At 39.8% G+C, this 17,198-nt stretch overlaps 1 protein-coding gene across 1 annotated transcript in view; it reads right to left on the bottom strand.

Moving 5' to 3' along the window:
- LOC103084768 (CUB and sushi domain-containing protein 1-like) overlaps positions 1-17,198 on the bottom strand; it is a 338,785-nt gene that overhangs the window by 88,078 nt on the left and 233,509 nt on the right.

The raw sequence follows: 17,198 nt of genomic DNA, 5'->3' as shown, positions 1-17,198 counted from the left end.
AAAAAAAAAAAAAAAAAAAAAAAAAAAAAAAAAAGAAAGGGTTCTGTGATAGATTGGTAACGTCTGCCATAGCAAAGAATTTTAGAATTTGTCACCATGTACCCTGTAATAGCTGAACATTTGCCATCTTTTCCACTTATATGTGCACATCTTACCTGAGTGGTGCCCACGTTACTAATGGTATAAAACTCTTATAGGACAGAACATGTCATAAATCTTTTCACCCTTCCCACTGTCTTAAATATCATAGTGCTTAATAAATACTTTATTTCTAGGAAATGGAAAAAATTATATCATAAAAGGTAGCTGTTTAAAGTTTTTAAAAATTATCATGACACAATTTCAGTATTTACTTAGATTTGTTTTAAGCAAATTTTGATTTACTTAGGTCATAATTTGAACAACAAAGGGTAAGGAAACCTTTCACCTTAAGCTTATTAAGTTTAAATATTATATTTTAATTTTGAATATTTTAATTGACCATATTATTTTGACGAAAATTATAAATCTAAAATTTATGGTCTGGAACTCTATCTGAAATTCTATGTAGCTATTTTTAAGAAATGCCGTCTTTGATGCATTTAAATTAAAATTAACCCAAATTTCAGAATGGTTTCTAATGAGACAAAGGTAAGCAAAAAGGACATCTTCCAAATTATTGATTGCAAGCACATTGATTCCATTCCACATATGATCATTTTCCAACCCCTTCAATTTTGTGTAAACGGAGAAGCAAGATCTAATCGTACTTGACGTACATTATGTAAAGCAAAAATTGACTATTCTTCTCATAATCATGTCTATGAAATTGTGTTTGGTATTGTGTCTAACACAATCTACATGCATTTTCTCAGTTAATCCTGGTTCTCCAGTCAGATAAGATTATTGCAGAAAAAGGAAAGTATGACTCAAAGAACTTAAATAATTTGCCTAAGTTCACATAATTAATAAATGGTGGAACCAAATTCAAATCCTAATATGAATGTATCACAACGAATATACTATCTACAACTGCAGCTCATTGGGGTTGAAAGCTTTTGAAGTACTTTCCAAGTTTAGAATCTTTTGATTCCATTCAATCATGTTCAAGAAAAAACATTATTGATATTGTCTTTTGGAAAGTACCCAATGGGAGAAAAAAAAAGGATTTATTTACTATGATTTAGCAAGAAAATCAACAGCATGATACTCAGGAAAGAGAGTTAACTTGCTCATGATAAAATATATAGACCCTGTGAAATTTGTAGGATTGTATTTTAAATAAGTCTTTCTTTAGAACCATTAATATAGCTACTTATAAAAGAGCTATGTTTAGATGAAGAATTATCCTGCAGTTTCTACATGTTTTCCTACATATCAGGAAAGTAAACTTGTATGCATGCTCTAATAACATATAATTATTCAGCCATATATTCAGATAGTTATATCTACACAATTATAAAGCAAACTTAATTCGGCTGAAGTTCTAAATGAACTCAGCCATGCTTTGTGATGGGTTTTAGATTATGGCAAATGGTCATTTTGTTCATGACACAGCATATACGACATTGAATCTCTTCCTAAGAAGAAATACCCTCCAATTTGATCATCTTTAACTTTATCTAACTTGAGCATTACTGCACTGCAGTGCGACTGATAAGGTAGAAATAATTATTCAATATATTCTGCATGCTGATGAGTTGACAGAGCTTTTGGAGAAATGGACTTTAGAATCAGTTCCCTTTATAAAACATTTAGGATAATTTTCACTTTGGGCAAACAGCTCTACAGAAACAAACTCATATTGTTCATTGGGAGCCTTTGGGACATATCTAAGAGATATTTTGCACATCCTGCCAATCAAAAAAAAGTACAATTTGTTACTTTATTCATTTGACAGATTTTTATGATCAACTATGTGCCAGGCCCCATGCTGTGCATGGTGTGAAGGATGGTGGTTAAACCAACCTTGTCCTTTCCCTCTTGAACCTTATAGTCAACCAGGGAGGGAGTCATGAGACAAATAAGCTCCCAAATATATAATTATATTGTAAAAACTGTAACTAGTGTCATGAAGGTTCAGAACAAGGTGCTGAAACAAAGGGGAAAATAAGGATCGCTATTTAAATTAAGGCAGAAGGGCCCAGGAAAGGTCTCCCTGCTGAAGCACCAGCCCTCAGGCCAGTGGTCCTGACTAGCACCATTCTTCAGAGGATGAAGCCAGGTGAGGCAAAAAAGAGCAGGTGAAATGCTGGGGAGTGGGGAAGGCTGGCGTAGCGAATGGTTGGTTGGAAGGACAGTTGGGAGGGAGTCAGAGAACACGTTATTAGTGGTGAAGACTCCACGCTGGGTCCTCCAGGATGTCCTGCAAAGGATGAGCTGGGCACTGACACAAGCCCATTTGTGTTTTGGTCAGATCATCCTGACTACTGTCCCCAGGATGAGTTGAGAGGTGGTCAGGGAAAGCCTCTTGGGTGCTCCCTGAGGAGGACATAAAGAGGTGGATGGGCTCAGCACACACTCAGTGGATGGATTCAAGAGGGCGTGGTGGTTGCAGGTAGGACTTCAGGTGGAAGCAAGAGAGGGAAGTGAATTAAGCAACTGGCTGGACTGAGGGCTCATTTTCTGAGACAGGATAAACCCCAGGAGAGCAGATTAGAGGGGAAAAAAGGAGTTGTCTTTTTAAGATCAGAAGGCACAATAAGTATTTCAGTTAGACCGTCAGTCCCGTGAGTCTGGGACACAGAGGAAAGGATGGCGGGGTGGGGTGGTAAGGGTAGAGCAAGAAGAATTTTTCGTATTTACTGCAGCCTTCCGTAATGCACTCTCTGAATCTCCCGATGTTCAGCTCCAATACGAGACTACACGGCTAAGGCCATGAACTGAACAAAGTGTTGTATAATCTATAAACAATGTTTAAGGAATAAAACGTTCTTAACATCCACTCAAAATTTCTTGTGAAAAGACTTGTTACTGTTTATTACTAATCCATAATTGATTAAAATATGTACCATGGAGCTAATTTGTTGGAAGATTAAAATATATCAGCACAGGGCTTCCCTGGTGGCGCAGTGGTTGAGAATCTGCCTGCCAATGCAAGGGACACGGGTTCGAGCCCTGGTCTGGGAAGATCCCACATGCCACAGAGCACATAGGCCCGTGAGCCACAACTACTGAGCCGCGCGTCTGGAGCCTGTGCTCCGCAACAAGAAAGGCCGCGACAGTGAGAGGCCCGAGCACCGCGATGAAGCGTGGCCCCCGCTTGCCACAACTAGAGAAAGCCCTCGCACAGAAACGAAGACCCAACACAGCAAAAATAAATTAATTAATAAACTCCTACCCCCATGAAACCCTCCCTGCCAATGCAAGGGACACGGGTTCGAGCCCTGGTCTGGGAAGATCCCACATGCCACAGAGCACATAGGCCCGTGAGCCACAACTACTGAGCCGCGCGTCTGGAGCCTGTGCTCCGCAACAAGAAAGGCCGCGACAGTGAGAGGCCCGAGCACCGCGATGAAGCGTGGCCCCCGCTTGCCACAACTAGAGAAAGCCCTCGCACAGAAACGAAGACCCAACACAGCAAAAATAAATTAATTAATAAACTCCTACCCCCAACATAAAAAAATATATATATATATCAGCACATTTAGAGTTAGGCTCACTGAAAGAAAAATTTGTGTCCTTAGACATTTGGGGAATTTATTTCTCCCCAGAAATGTCTTCACAAGCTCACATGTTAAGGTTCTACTTTAAAAGTTTTATTTAGAGTAAACAATTCAAATAATATCGTCTATTTGTTTCCTTTCCTATTAATTATTTAGTTTGAATTATAAAATTATTACATAATTCGGGGAAGGCAAAACAATACTATTCCCATTTTACATATAATGGAGCTAAACTCTAAGTTAAGCAACATGAAGGGCCCCTGGGAGTGAGTGGAACGTGAAGCTGAAAAGGCAGATAAATACCTCTCATCTCTTTTTGAAAAAGAGCCCATGAGTCTTCAACACAACCAGTTGGCTTGCTAATATAACTTTTCATTGGAATTTTTAAATTGACTCCTTTTGTTAAATTTGGAAAAGACAGGACTAGATTTCAGGTCACTTGACATGTTGGTCCGTGTCCTTTCCAATCTGATATCCACAAAAATAAACACAAAGGAGAGGAAGATAAGGAAATATTTGATGGTTTGTGATTTAATTATTAGTGATTCTTTTTTCTAAAATAAGAGTTTCCTGATAATAACTTAATTCTAACATAGGGAAAAATATTCTTGAGACATACAGACAAAATACTTTTGTTTTTCCCCCTTTTGAGCAGGACCATAGTTACACAGTTGATATTTAATAGAGCAAACTGATCATTTAAAGTCATTATCTTCCTGACGGCCATAGGTATCCAGCATAACTGGCCAAGTCACGCTTTTCTTAAGCATAAAAGAGATTCCGTAAGAGATTAAGCCTGAGGTGGCATCTGTGTTATAGTGAAAGGCTCCCTGCAGATGCAACCTGGAGTCGTCCGTGTGAACACTGACACCAGTGGTTCTCGTGGCCACGAATTCCCGCTCTGAAGTCCATTAAATTCCGCAAATATTTTAACAGTTATCATCTTGGCTTAAGCATTTTCAGGTGTAAGATGAAGAAGGAACTGCGTCATCTCTACAGCCTTATCTCTAAATGTTCATGATTCCACCCAAAGTCTTCCTCAGCACACACGAGACAGACGTGTCTGTCCTGTCATCCATTCCCTTCCCTCCACATTGCTGTACAGCGTGATTTCTAAACCATCACAAAATGTGTATGGCAAGTGCAAGTACAGAGGAAGATCTAGCTCCCTCTTACAAATTTTCTGAATTTGTGTGGTATTATCTAAGCGCGTTATAGCAGCAAGCATGTTCTCTGACTCCCAGCAGACCATTATTTTACTTTTAAAAGTCAACATAAAGTTATTTTGTTTAACAAACATTTTAAAACATAGATAAATGTTTGCATGGCTGTTAATGGTGTCTAACCTTGTACTGGGGTCCAGCTCTGAACCATCTGAGATCCCATGAGTAAAACTGAGTTATTATTAGGCCGCCATCTTTAAACAGCAGACATTCCATTAATCACTCAAGCCGACCCAAGGTGACATTTTCATGATCGGCCTAATGAGGACCTCGGTAAAAGTGGCATTTGAATATAATACGGCTCAAGAGTGTGTCTTGTAATAAGCACTTCCCAGAGGACAAAAGCCAGGAACACTGTTGGATTTAATCAATGAGCCTTGCATATCTTTGTTAATGGGTCAGAAGAGACCACGCCCTCAGCTAATGAGTTATACTCGCTTCAGGCATGAATAGTGCAAGATGGTTTACAAGCATTTTGAGTTTGATTAGCAAAGAGTTATCTAATCCCATCAACTTGCTCTGGAGAAACTTCCAGTTTCTTTTTAGTAATAATATAGGTGATATACAAAATGAATAAATAAGTTCACATTTAAAACAATACTTAACAGGGGATAAAATTAGGCTCAAAAATGTCCGCATCGCAAAGAACAAGTCATCTCTGCCACTATCTTCTAAACAAAACTTCATCACCATTTTCAGCGTGTTGGAATCACGTAACATAATGTGATCATCACAAGGAGAGCATGGAAGCCCCCATGAACGTTTATTTCAGGCAACAAGTCCAGGGAGCCTTTCGAGGCCATGTTGAGCATTGTTAGGTTTCCAGGCATGTTTTCAGGACACAAAGCAAAACTAAACGTCCTGCGTAGCCTGGTCCACGTCTTTGCTTCATGCCCATCACCCAAAGGTGAGCACTGGTGTGGAAACATTACCACTGTGCACACGTGGATGTGGAATGAAAGCTTGTGCCATGATTTCAAATCAATCTCAACTTAAAACGCTAGAGGAAACAAGGCTGAGAGTTGAAAGAACATGGATTCAGACCTAGGAGAGTCTTGAGTTTGTCATCTGTCTGTTTACGACTTGGAAATTTACCTGACTTATCTGAGCTTTGATTCCTCATCTGTAAAAGGAGAAACATCAAAGCTCCTTACAGGCTAATGTGGCAGAATGTACAGTATAAGCCACACAGCAAAACATCGGGCACCTTATCAGGACTCGAGCTCTCTTTCACTATGAAAAAAAAAAAACTTTCCTTCAGATTTAATATAAAGGGAAGCATTCTTCAACTCTCTAGATTAGGGTCAACTAAAAACTAAACAGTATGAAGGAATGTTTTCCCTTCCATCACAAATACAGAGGAAACATTTGATAGTGAATCCCTCAGATCCCTCATGCCACCATCAAGAGAAATTAGGTGGTTCTGGGCCAAAAGTGGGGGGACTTGGAGCCCGATGCTGGCTGTGCCTGGTGCCCCAGTGCCTCCTCAAAGAGCCACACCAGGTTCCAGGCTCAGGAGAATCAGCATTGAGCACCGGAGTCAGAGAAGCATCCACACCAGGAGGAGGTGGGCTCAGATGAAGTCACTGAGAAATTGCTCAACTGCAAACAACATTATCACCTTTATCAGTAGAACACCTAGCATTCCTTGGTCAAATACACAATTCCTGCCATTGTGACAAGTTCTTTTACTTGTATGACCTCATTTAATCTCAAAAATACCCCAATAAGTAAATTATTATTTTTTATTACTACTATGATGGTTAATATTACTTGTCAGCTTTACTGGGCTAAAGGGTGCCTAGGAGCTGGTAAAACATTATTCCTGGGGTGTGTCTGTGAGGATGTATGCAGACTAGATTAGCATTCGCTTCTAGACGAGTGAAGAGCACCCGCCCCCATTCGGGTGGGTGTCATCCAATCCTGAGGCCTCAGTACAACCAGAAGGCAGAGGAAGGCGGAATTCCCTCCCTCTGCTTGAGCTGGGACGCCCAGCTTGTCCCACTCTTACATCGGGGCTCCCGGCACTTTCCCCGCTGCCCCTCCCACTGGATTCCCTGGTACTTGGACGGAATCACACCACTGGCTGCCTGGGCCTCCAGCCTGCAGATCGCAGGTCACTGGGCTTCTCTGCTCTGTCAGCAGCAGTAGGGGACCTGGGCTTCTCTGCTCCGTCACCATGGGGGCCAGCTCCTACAGTAAGCCTCCCCTTGTGCACACCTGCGCACACCCTACTGTTGCTGCTTCTCTAGAGAACCCTGACTGATATGACAACTAAGGAAAATGAGCATTAGGAATGTCCTGCAAATTGCCCCAATTCTTATAACTGGTAAACAGCTGTGTCGGAGGGCATCTCTCAGGGTATCTGATGCCAAAGCAGGTATCTCAGCTACTGTCCTGTACTGTCGCCAAGGTGCCATCTGCTCTATTTCAGTGTATTCATATCTTTTTTATTTTCAACGTCCAACCACCGGCAATAAATAAATAGATGGATAAATAAAGAGGTCAGAATACATTTTCAAAGTGTAAATCTGAAAATATAAAAGCCACGTTGAATTTGAGCATTAATGATATTTCTGGACCCTTTTTTTGGTTTGTGTTTTATTTCCCTTGTCTTCTCTGATTTCCCAAACTCTAAGCAACATCTCAAGTGATGCCCAGCCAGCATCCAATACACCATTAATACTGGGCTGAAGGCTGAGTTAGAAAATCATAATAAGAGAGGTGGGAAAGGGCTGGAATCACCTCTAGGTCCGTGGGACTTAACAGGTCACACTGTTTTTATTTGTTTTATGGGGACAGGTGTGAAGTCAGACACTTTAGAAAGAGCATTTACTAGCATAAGAAATATCCACCCATTTGTCTTGAGGGATAAAGGCGAGCACTTCTGAAAACGAGGGCAGACAGAGGGAAGTAATGGCTTGTATGTACAGACATTAACTCAAACAGATGGGCAACTTAAAAACACAGGCAGTTCTGAAATGGAAAATGAAGAAAAACAGGATTTGGCTGAGAAGCATCTTTAGCTGCTCTAAACCTCTTGAAAATATTTAGTACATCGTAGCCCGAGGAAGGAAAAAAACACAAAAAACACTTAATCATTTGAAGCAAACAGAAGAGCTCTGGAAAGGAAGGGACCCAGTACGTGGGCAGACAAATGACTAAAGACAAAGAGAGGCTCTGACTTGGCAAATGCTGCCGCTTGACCGTTTCCTTAGGGGCCAATCCATTGCTTCCGCGAGGCTGCAGGAAGCAGCTGACGCCCACCCCTCTGCTTTGGAGAGTCACAGGAAGGCACAGGTGTGAACGTTTAAAAAGAAAAGGCCCACTTCTTAGGAACAAAGAAATAAAACAAAGTTCCATTCAATAAAAAGCAAGACCCTGGGGACAGAAGCTGAAGGAAAGCAGTAACACTTCTGTGTGTTACATGCTAGCTCTGACCCAGTTACCTCTGGTCACTGCCCCACAGAGATCACCCTCCTGTGGGGATGGGACCCTAATGTACCTTTAGTCTGGTGTCCTGAGAACTCGCCAGAGGATCAGAACACTTTGTTTATGGTGGGTTTTCATGGGATCTGGAATCCTGGGGCATATTTCATCTAACTTGGTAGGTGGGATGACAGGACAGGATCCTGCTCTGGAAAACTCATCAAATCATTGCACACGCTGCTCTGATCAGGGACAGTACCCTTAACCTGTTTCAGCCTTAGCTTCGCAGCCTGCAAAATAAGGACAATAAAGACCCTTGGAAACGGTTGCCAGTGCTCAGCTCAAGTTAGTGGGACAGTGCGCACAGCATCAATCCACTGTCCTCTGACTTTCATGAGTGAAACAGCGGAGCCGCAGAGCAGAGCAAGGTGCCTGGTAGAGTGTGGACCATTAAATATGTTTTTAACAAAATGAACTTTGTGGGTCTAATAAATTCTCAAAACTGCTGACCTGAAATTTTGGCTGCATTTCACTAAAAAAAAAAATAAAATAAAGAACACAGAAAATAGACAAGCAATAAACATGTGATGCAACTGTGAAAGGTTGTTAAGAGTGATGATGGAACTAAGGAAACTAGGCAATTTCACTGTAATAAATAATGTAAATATTTTGTGACTTCTGTTTTCCCCTATATATGTCCAGAAAGAAAATCTTATGACCTTCTGTCACTAATTTCTCCATTTTTTCACAATTTGCGAAATGTCTTGCCCTGAGTTCCAAACACTGCTGCTGCAGTTGATTCGGTTCTTGCAGCTGAGGTGGAGAGGAGAATGGTAGGGATTTCACGGGGCAGAGAGGGGATCACACGTGCTGGTCCATTCGGGCTGCCACAGCAGAGACTGCATACCTGGGGCGTGAACAACAGAAATGTGTGATCACACAGTTCTGGGGGCCAGAAGCTGGAGATCAAGGTGTCAGCAGGATTAGTTCCTTCTGAGGGGCTTGAGGAAGACTGCTCCTTCCTCCTTGGCGTGTAGATGGCTGTCTTCAACCTGTGTCTTCACAAGGTCTGCCCTCTGGGTCCCAATTTCCCTCTCTTATCATGACAGCAGTCATGTTGGAGTGGGGCCCACCCTAATGACCTCATTTTCACTTGGTCACCTCTGTAAAGACCCTTTATCCAAATACAGTCACATTTTGAGGTCCTGGGGATTAGGACGCCAACATATCTCTTTTGAGCGGGGCACAATTCAGCCCGACACCTGTAGCAGCCAGACACGCCTGAGGTGCGCTCTGCCTGGTGTCACACACCTAATCACAGGGCTCTCCAGGCTGTATGCCTTGTGCACAGGGCTGTTCTTCTGGAGGCTATTCCTGTAGTGTGGTTATTACTGTATTTGAAAGTTGAAGACGACATCACCACTGGCCTAATTTCAAGCTGTGTTTCTTCCCGATAATACCATTTATGTGAGAAGCCTTACTGAGGAAGGCGATTGATGAGAGAGTGGAGCCATACGCACTTATTCGTAAGTTCACATCGATGTCAAGTATGGTCCAGGCACTGTGCAAAATGCTGGGATTCACATTTAGACAAAATCCCTCTCTTTAAGAATGGGGATTGTTAACACGTGTTCCTTAGGCACCTGCGCCAAGTTTACCTGGGGTGCTTGTATGATTGCAGATTCCAGCTCCTTGGGACCCACTGAGTCAGATTTGGGGGGGGCACTTGGAAGTTAGGGATCTATATGCCAGATGGTTCTTGTGAACTTTGAAGAACCACTGGTCCAGGAGAAGCAATCTACAGACACACAGGACAAAAGGCAGTGGCGAGGTCACAGCATGCACAAGAGGGTGCTCAGGACCCGGGGTAGGGGAACCTCAGTCCCCCAGAGACAGAGAAGCTCGGGAACTTGATGAGGAGCAATTAAAAGGTGAGCGGCAATCCACATACAGACTAAGCGCTCCGATGTCTCATTTTGAGTATTGTGAGAAATCAGAGAAACCTATTCCCAGCTCAGTTACTTAAATATTATTGATGTTAACTAGACATTTGTAAAATCTCTGCTTGAAAGCACATCACCAAGTACTTCCTGAAGACACTCACTGATGAAATTATGTTTCTAGCCTGTAAGGTTCCTTTTTTAGGGGTGCCTGTTAGTACCTGGCTCCAGCGTAAAGATTTCATGTCAACTGTTTCATTTAACCCTTCAAACATGCCAGGTGGGGGAGTATTCTTATCTCTGCTCACAGAAGAAGCTAAACCTCAGTGAATTGTGTTGCCTGTCCAGGGTCATGGCGCCAGTAAATACTGGGAATGGGAGGGATCCTTGCCTAAACTGGGAGATTCTGACTGTGAAATGCCCAAGATCTAATCACTCAACTCAAATCCCATAAGAAGATCATGAGCAAATGGAATAAACCTCAGTTTGCAATATACTTAGGGGGATTTGGCAAATTTTTGGCTTTATGAACTATGTGGATTCATAACCTAATATATTAGAATATAGGTGACATAATGACTATAACCTGTATTCTCACATGTATATATATACATATTCATATTACATACATATTTTCATATATATCATAACATGTGATTTGTTTTGTTTTTAAAATGATTTTAAAAACATTATTTTTAAATTTCTAAAAACACTGCACTATTATCATGTCACATAGAAGCTTGAACATTTCATAGAAGCAAATAAATATGTATAAAAAAATCAAGACAAAAGTCCTAACTTCTTATGCATTTTACACCCATAGGTAAAAGTTTTTGAGATTTATAAAATAACTCAAGTTTTATGCCAGAACACCAAACATATCCTCTGAACTTTTGATAATGTTGCTATTTTTTTAAGTTACAAATATAACAATTTTCTTCTGAAAGATGCCCTTTCAGTGGGTAGAAGTAATGTTCACAGAGGGAATACTCATGGTATAGTAGAAATAATGTAACTTTTGGAATCTGAAGGCCATGGGTTCAAATCCCACCCCTGGTGTTTAGTCGTGTGTTTCTTGGGTAACATTGCCTCTGAGCACCAGTGTCCACAGGATTAAAGAGATAAGAGGATGCACCTCCAGCTCAGTCCCTGGCTCACGGCAGACCTACATGCACCTCCCCGCCCAGCCACCCATCTCCTGCCCTATCCATACCCTTTACACTAGCAAATATTAGCACATATCAGTAGAGTGCAGGCATCTGTATCTTTCCATCTTAAAGTTCAGACTTTACGAACAGAGGTTTAACCATGTCATTTGTGAGAATGATCGTTTTCCCTCTGCTGCATTGCCTGCAAAATGCAAGCAAAGCATAAACAACATACAACATCAAGTCCAAGCCAGAGCTCCGACTCACCAAGTGCTCTGAAAATCACGGCTCTGAGATAAAGAGCTACATGGGAACTGCTCTCTCTGTGACACAGGAAACTTGAAAGCCAAGCCCTGTAAGGTACCACTTTAACTGGATCTTTGAGATAATACAGAAAATTTCAATTCTAATTTTGGCTTCCCTCCAAGATGAATAAGATTAGTGTATTGATAAGGGAAACAGCTGCTAGGCAGAGTTTCTTGGTTGAAGGGAGGAAATGAAGCCTGAAGGGCAAAAGATATGCCTGGTTTATCGAGGAGGATAAAAACCAGCACAGGTTTTCTGAGAGAAGTCATTTCAAAGGTCAAGGAAAGGGAGAAAAGCAAGCTGAAGTTCTCTGAAATGATGCAACACATCTGGCCTGCTGTGTGTTCTTCCTCACAGGTGATGGGCAGTGAAGGGTCCTGTTTGCTGCTGAGTCCTGCCTGGGACTGTCTGAGTGCTTGAACCCTCTCAACAATCCTTAGAGATTGGCATCAAAGATCCTGTTTTACATGGCAGGAACCAGGTTTAGGGAGATTAGCACTCCCTGCCCATCACATGACTATTTTTCTCTCAAATTCTGTGCTTCTAAGATGTCACCAGCAGAAAGTCAATGAAAATGAGAAAACAAAGCAGATTAGGGCACAAGATAAGTCATCTTCAATGGAAAAAACAAAAAAATCAGAACTTCCCTGGTGGCACAATGGTTATGAATCTGCCTGTCAATGCAGGGGACACAGGTTTGATCCCTGGTCCGGGGAGATCCCACATGCCACGGAGCAACAAAGCCCCTGCAGCACAACTACTGAGCCTGCACTTTAGAGCCCACGAGCCACAACTACTGAGCCTGTGTGCCACAGCTACTGAGCCCACGAGCCACAACTACTGAAGCCCATGCTCCTAAAGCCTGTGCCCTGCAACAAGAGAAGCCACCACACACTGCAACAAAGACCCAATGCAGCCAAAAATAAATAAATAAATAAATAAATAAATAAATAAATAAGAAAAAGAAAAAAAAATCACTCTCAAATACCTGTCATTAATTTACATTTCTTTTTTTTCATTCAAACACTGCCCTGACACATGTTCTGCTGGGGCCTAGGGCAGCATATTCATGGTCACATGACCAGCACTGGGGGCCCCAGAGGGCCTGACCCCACCCCTCAGCTTTCCACCTCACTCATTTACTAAAAGGCAAGTGTCGCATTTTTAGTAAACATTTCAAAGTATTATTTTGCACAATTTTTTTTTTAAACTAACATCCTAGTGCAGTTAGAAAATGTGTAAGTTGTTTTTGTTCCTCTGTCAGCATAAAAGGAATGCTGTTCAAATCACTATGAAATACTATACCAACTCCAGAAGCATAACTGAAATATTAAATAATATATTGTAATATTAAATATATAAAATGTATAAATATATTAAACAAATATTAAATAGTAGGCTCCCAGTGCCACAAAGGGGTATTTGTCCATTTATTTATTTGTTTGTTTCCAGTTTTCAAGTCCCCTATCTTCAAATAAAATAATTAAAATAACTATGGTGACCTTTGATTTTGGTAAGAGTCTCAAACTATTGCACCATTACTATTGCATCAGTAATTAGATGGGTTGCAGGATTTATAGTTGCTGTTGACCCAATGTGATCTTCTCTCAAAGGGTGTCAGATGCTACTTGTTTTCTGGTGGAGCTATTTAGTTTGAAATTTATTGCAGCAGAAAATTTTTTAATTACAATTTTTTTCATTTGACTTGCTCCTTATGGAACCTACAAAGTCAAACCTCCTCTCATGAAAAACAAATAAGGATGCACTCAGTATCCTGAACTAACTTAAACTACTGCCTCCTTACTAATACTTTTAGAAACTGTATCTTCTCTGAGCACAGGTAATGGAAGGCTGCACCTCAACACTGATTTCATTAGCCTGCTTTTTCTTACTTGTCCTAATTTCACTGAGTGGTGCCACAATACTCCCAGCAATCAAAACCAGAAAACTCTTTGTCATTCTGTATTTTTCTCTCTTCCTGACCCTTTACAATCCAACACAAGGGCCTGCTGATTCTGTTTTCTAAATATTTTCAACGCCTGTTTTCTTTCAAACCTATTTTCACTGTATTTATCAAGGTCTTCATCATGGCTCCAATGCATATTTCTAAAATTTCTAAGCACCCCTGTAATTTAGACAGGATTCTGTCCAATCATCTACCACGCTACTAAAAGATATTTCCAAAATGCAGATGTCACTGTGTCTTTTTTGCCCTTTAATAGACTGAAGTCAACCACAGGAGAGAGAGTAAAAGCTACGGAAACTCAGTTGAGGTCTTCCACGATGGCCCCTACTTGCTGCTCCAACCGCATTTCCATCGATGCTACCCCTTCAAATCCTAACTCAGCTGTCCTGTGATGGGAAGAACATCCTGAAAAAATACCTTCTGCTCCATCTCTATTCAGTGTATATCTTCTCTTGCTTAATGTCATACTGAATTGTAGTTACTGATTCATGAGTCCATCTCTCCTGACGGACCATCAGAGCTTTAAGAGTTGGGAGTGTGTCTTGGTACCTGCAGTGCCTAATTCAGAGGTAAGTTTGAATTGAAATAAAATTCACAAAAACAGCTGTATCATCTTTAATGCTTGCATTAAGTTTTAAACCTACAACTACAACTGTAATCTACAAACACAGACATATGATTAATGTCACTTTGCCTCTGTATGAACATGTATATATAAACAAAATGTCAAAAACTTGTACAGAGTATACCCTCTCTACAAACATGGACCCTACATCTACTTTAATTTTTGAAACAGTGTGCTTGACGTCTATAGGTTTCAGAGGTAAAGCTTGTACGTTTATCCTTATAAATGTGCTACAGGGAAATCCTCATTTTCCAATTTTGTATCTAATGTGAATATAATATCTTGGGCAAGAAAATAAAAGAGTTTGAGCTGTCTTGAGAGGGAACAGTGTGATGGTACAATGCATTTAGATGATGCTTTTGCAAAGTCTTTTTCCCTTATAGAATTCCAAGAATTTTAAAGAAAGAGTTCACCCACTCTTTAATTTCATACCCTACCATCATGAACTGCCAGCAGTTCAGGACCACATAGATGGTGATCATCCATCTATATCTATTAACTCTCTTTGGACCCAAAAACTACTTTGAAAAAATTATCTTCAATTATCTAAAAACTGAAAAAAAAAATTAATCTAAATACAATTGAGATGGTTGGTACAAGGAGGGAATTAAAAATCCACAAAGGCTCATTCTGACTATATTGAAGGAGGCCAATGTTTTTCTGTAAGTTAGATGAGTATTTACATTATGGAAAACTTCTGTGTTCTCTAAGTAACAAAAGGAAAGTGAATGATTAATGCTAAACAAATCAAGTTTCCCTTTATTAAATACCATAACAATTACACATTTATATTATGAACTGTATTAAATTCAGTTCAATCAGCTCTAAGTCTCTTTAACTGTAAGTAAAACACTATTAAGGTATAAATTGCCAATATATATGTTATATAAGCCTATTCTGTTTAAAATTTTACGATGTTTTCTCAGTGGCCTTCACCTATTGGAGTAAACATTTTTACTATTTATTTTTAAAGATTTATTTTTAAAATGATGAAAATGCTTGTGTAGCTGTACCAAATAATTTAAATGGTTTAAAAAAGGCTATTTTTCACCATGTTTTTTTATTTTTAAACATTACAACCTCACATATGATGAAAATATTTTATACATTATTGTAATCAAAATGCTATTTTACACAAATTGGAAAGAACTAAGAGAAGACTAAAGAAACTCTTCCACAGTAAATGAATTTAAACACCTAAAATATAGATTACTTAGAACTGATGCCTGCAAAATTTTGTGTTAAGTAGAATTTCTTTTGGCCAGACACATTTTGATCCAAACGCTGAAGAGGCAGGCAGAAGGTCTGGATTCTAGACCAACATTTTTATGATTATTAATAAGTCACTTAACTTTTATGTGCCTCAGTTTAAAAAACATAAAAATAAGCAAATTAAACTAGATTATTTTTAAGGGCCCTCCAGGTTTTACAGGTCATAGTTTATGAAACAACAACAACAACAAAAAACCAAGATCATATTGACTCCCCAGTTATCAGAATGGTTAACAGAAAGTGCAGAAGACTGTGGATTTATAGTGGGAAGATGATGCTTCTGAAATATTTTATAATTTGAGAACACAATCACATTGGGCATTTATATTCCAATTTCCACCTAGAACGTGGTGTGTGATTCTAACATTCCACGTCCCTGATGGCATTGCTTTGGGGTTACATGCAACATGGAGAAGAGATACACTGACCACGTTCAATCAGATCCTTCAGCTGAAACTGCAAAGATTCCAGAAGGATCTGGTTTTTAGAGCTCTATTTCTATTTCTGAGTCATTTAATTCAGCATCAAATAGTTCTGCTGAGCGAGAAAATGGGGAAAAGAGAGGGAAGTGTTAACTTATCAACAAGACACATCCCGGGCATTCTCTGGTTCCTTTTCAACCATGCAGCGGAAGAGCAAGCCATCCCTCCATTGAGTCAACAATGTTCAGAACTCCTCACGTGTCAGGGAGATAAACTAACATCTGCCCGGACCCTGGATTGTCATTTCTCATGTGTCTGTCTTGTCACATGACAGTCTCTTTCCAGGATCTTCTTGGGCTTCTACCCTGAGAGCAGATTCCATTTAGGGCCCTGTCTACGGACTCAACCTCTAGAGGCCAAGATTTGGGAACTCTTGCCAATCCTGGGCTCAGCCATCTTCCTTGTTCAGTCCACAATGCCAAGGACATGCAGCCCACGGGGCTGCTCTCTGAGCAATGGATTCTATGTCATAGGCAGAGAGTAACAGAACATTTAAAGAAAATGAGAAGCATTTCTTCTTTTGAAAGAAAAAGTACTCTTCTTAAAAAAAACATCAATCCTAATGAAACAAGCCTATTAGACCTTGATGTTTATCTTACATTAAAGAAGAATATCTGGAGGTACAACATAAATGATGCAGGCTGGGTGTCTGATTAACTTCTCGCAGTTAAAGACACATACAATAATTGTGATAAATATCTATTATTGTCTCATAGAGCAATACCAGAAAATCTAATATCTAATGAAAAAAGAGAAACAAGGAAACCAATATGAGGTTTCATTTATAAATTGCAATTAGCTTTCAAAGACCAATATATTTCATTATGCATATAAATCTCCATAAGAGAAAACTGAAAATTTCATGACTTCAAAGCCTTCAATTAAAATTAAAATGCCTTATTTGAAAATTTGATTTTTTATGCATACGCATAAAATGAAAAAAAAATCATGAAATATTGAAATCAACTTTAACAAGTCCTATATTTAAGTGACCTAATGAAAATGAAATATGCAGTGTGTGGCTCAAAGTATGAGTTTTTAATCTAAGAAAAGGGAAAATGAGTTTTAGTAATTGATTTTCTTCTAATTAATACAACTGTCAAGAAAAATTATTTTGAATCTGAGTTGGATAACACATTTTTAAGTTTCAAAATGAAATATAA

This window comes from Lipotes vexillifer, unplaced genomic scaffold, assembly GCF_000442215.2.
Source record: "Lipotes vexillifer unplaced genomic scaffold, Lipotes_vexillifer_v1.1 scaffold1980, whole genome shotgun sequence".
Lineage (NCBI taxonomy): Eukaryota > Metazoa > Chordata > Mammalia > Artiodactyla > Lipotidae > Lipotes > Lipotes vexillifer.
Note: the sequence above shows the minus strand (reverse complement) of the source record. Positions and strands in the feature narration are given on the sequence as shown.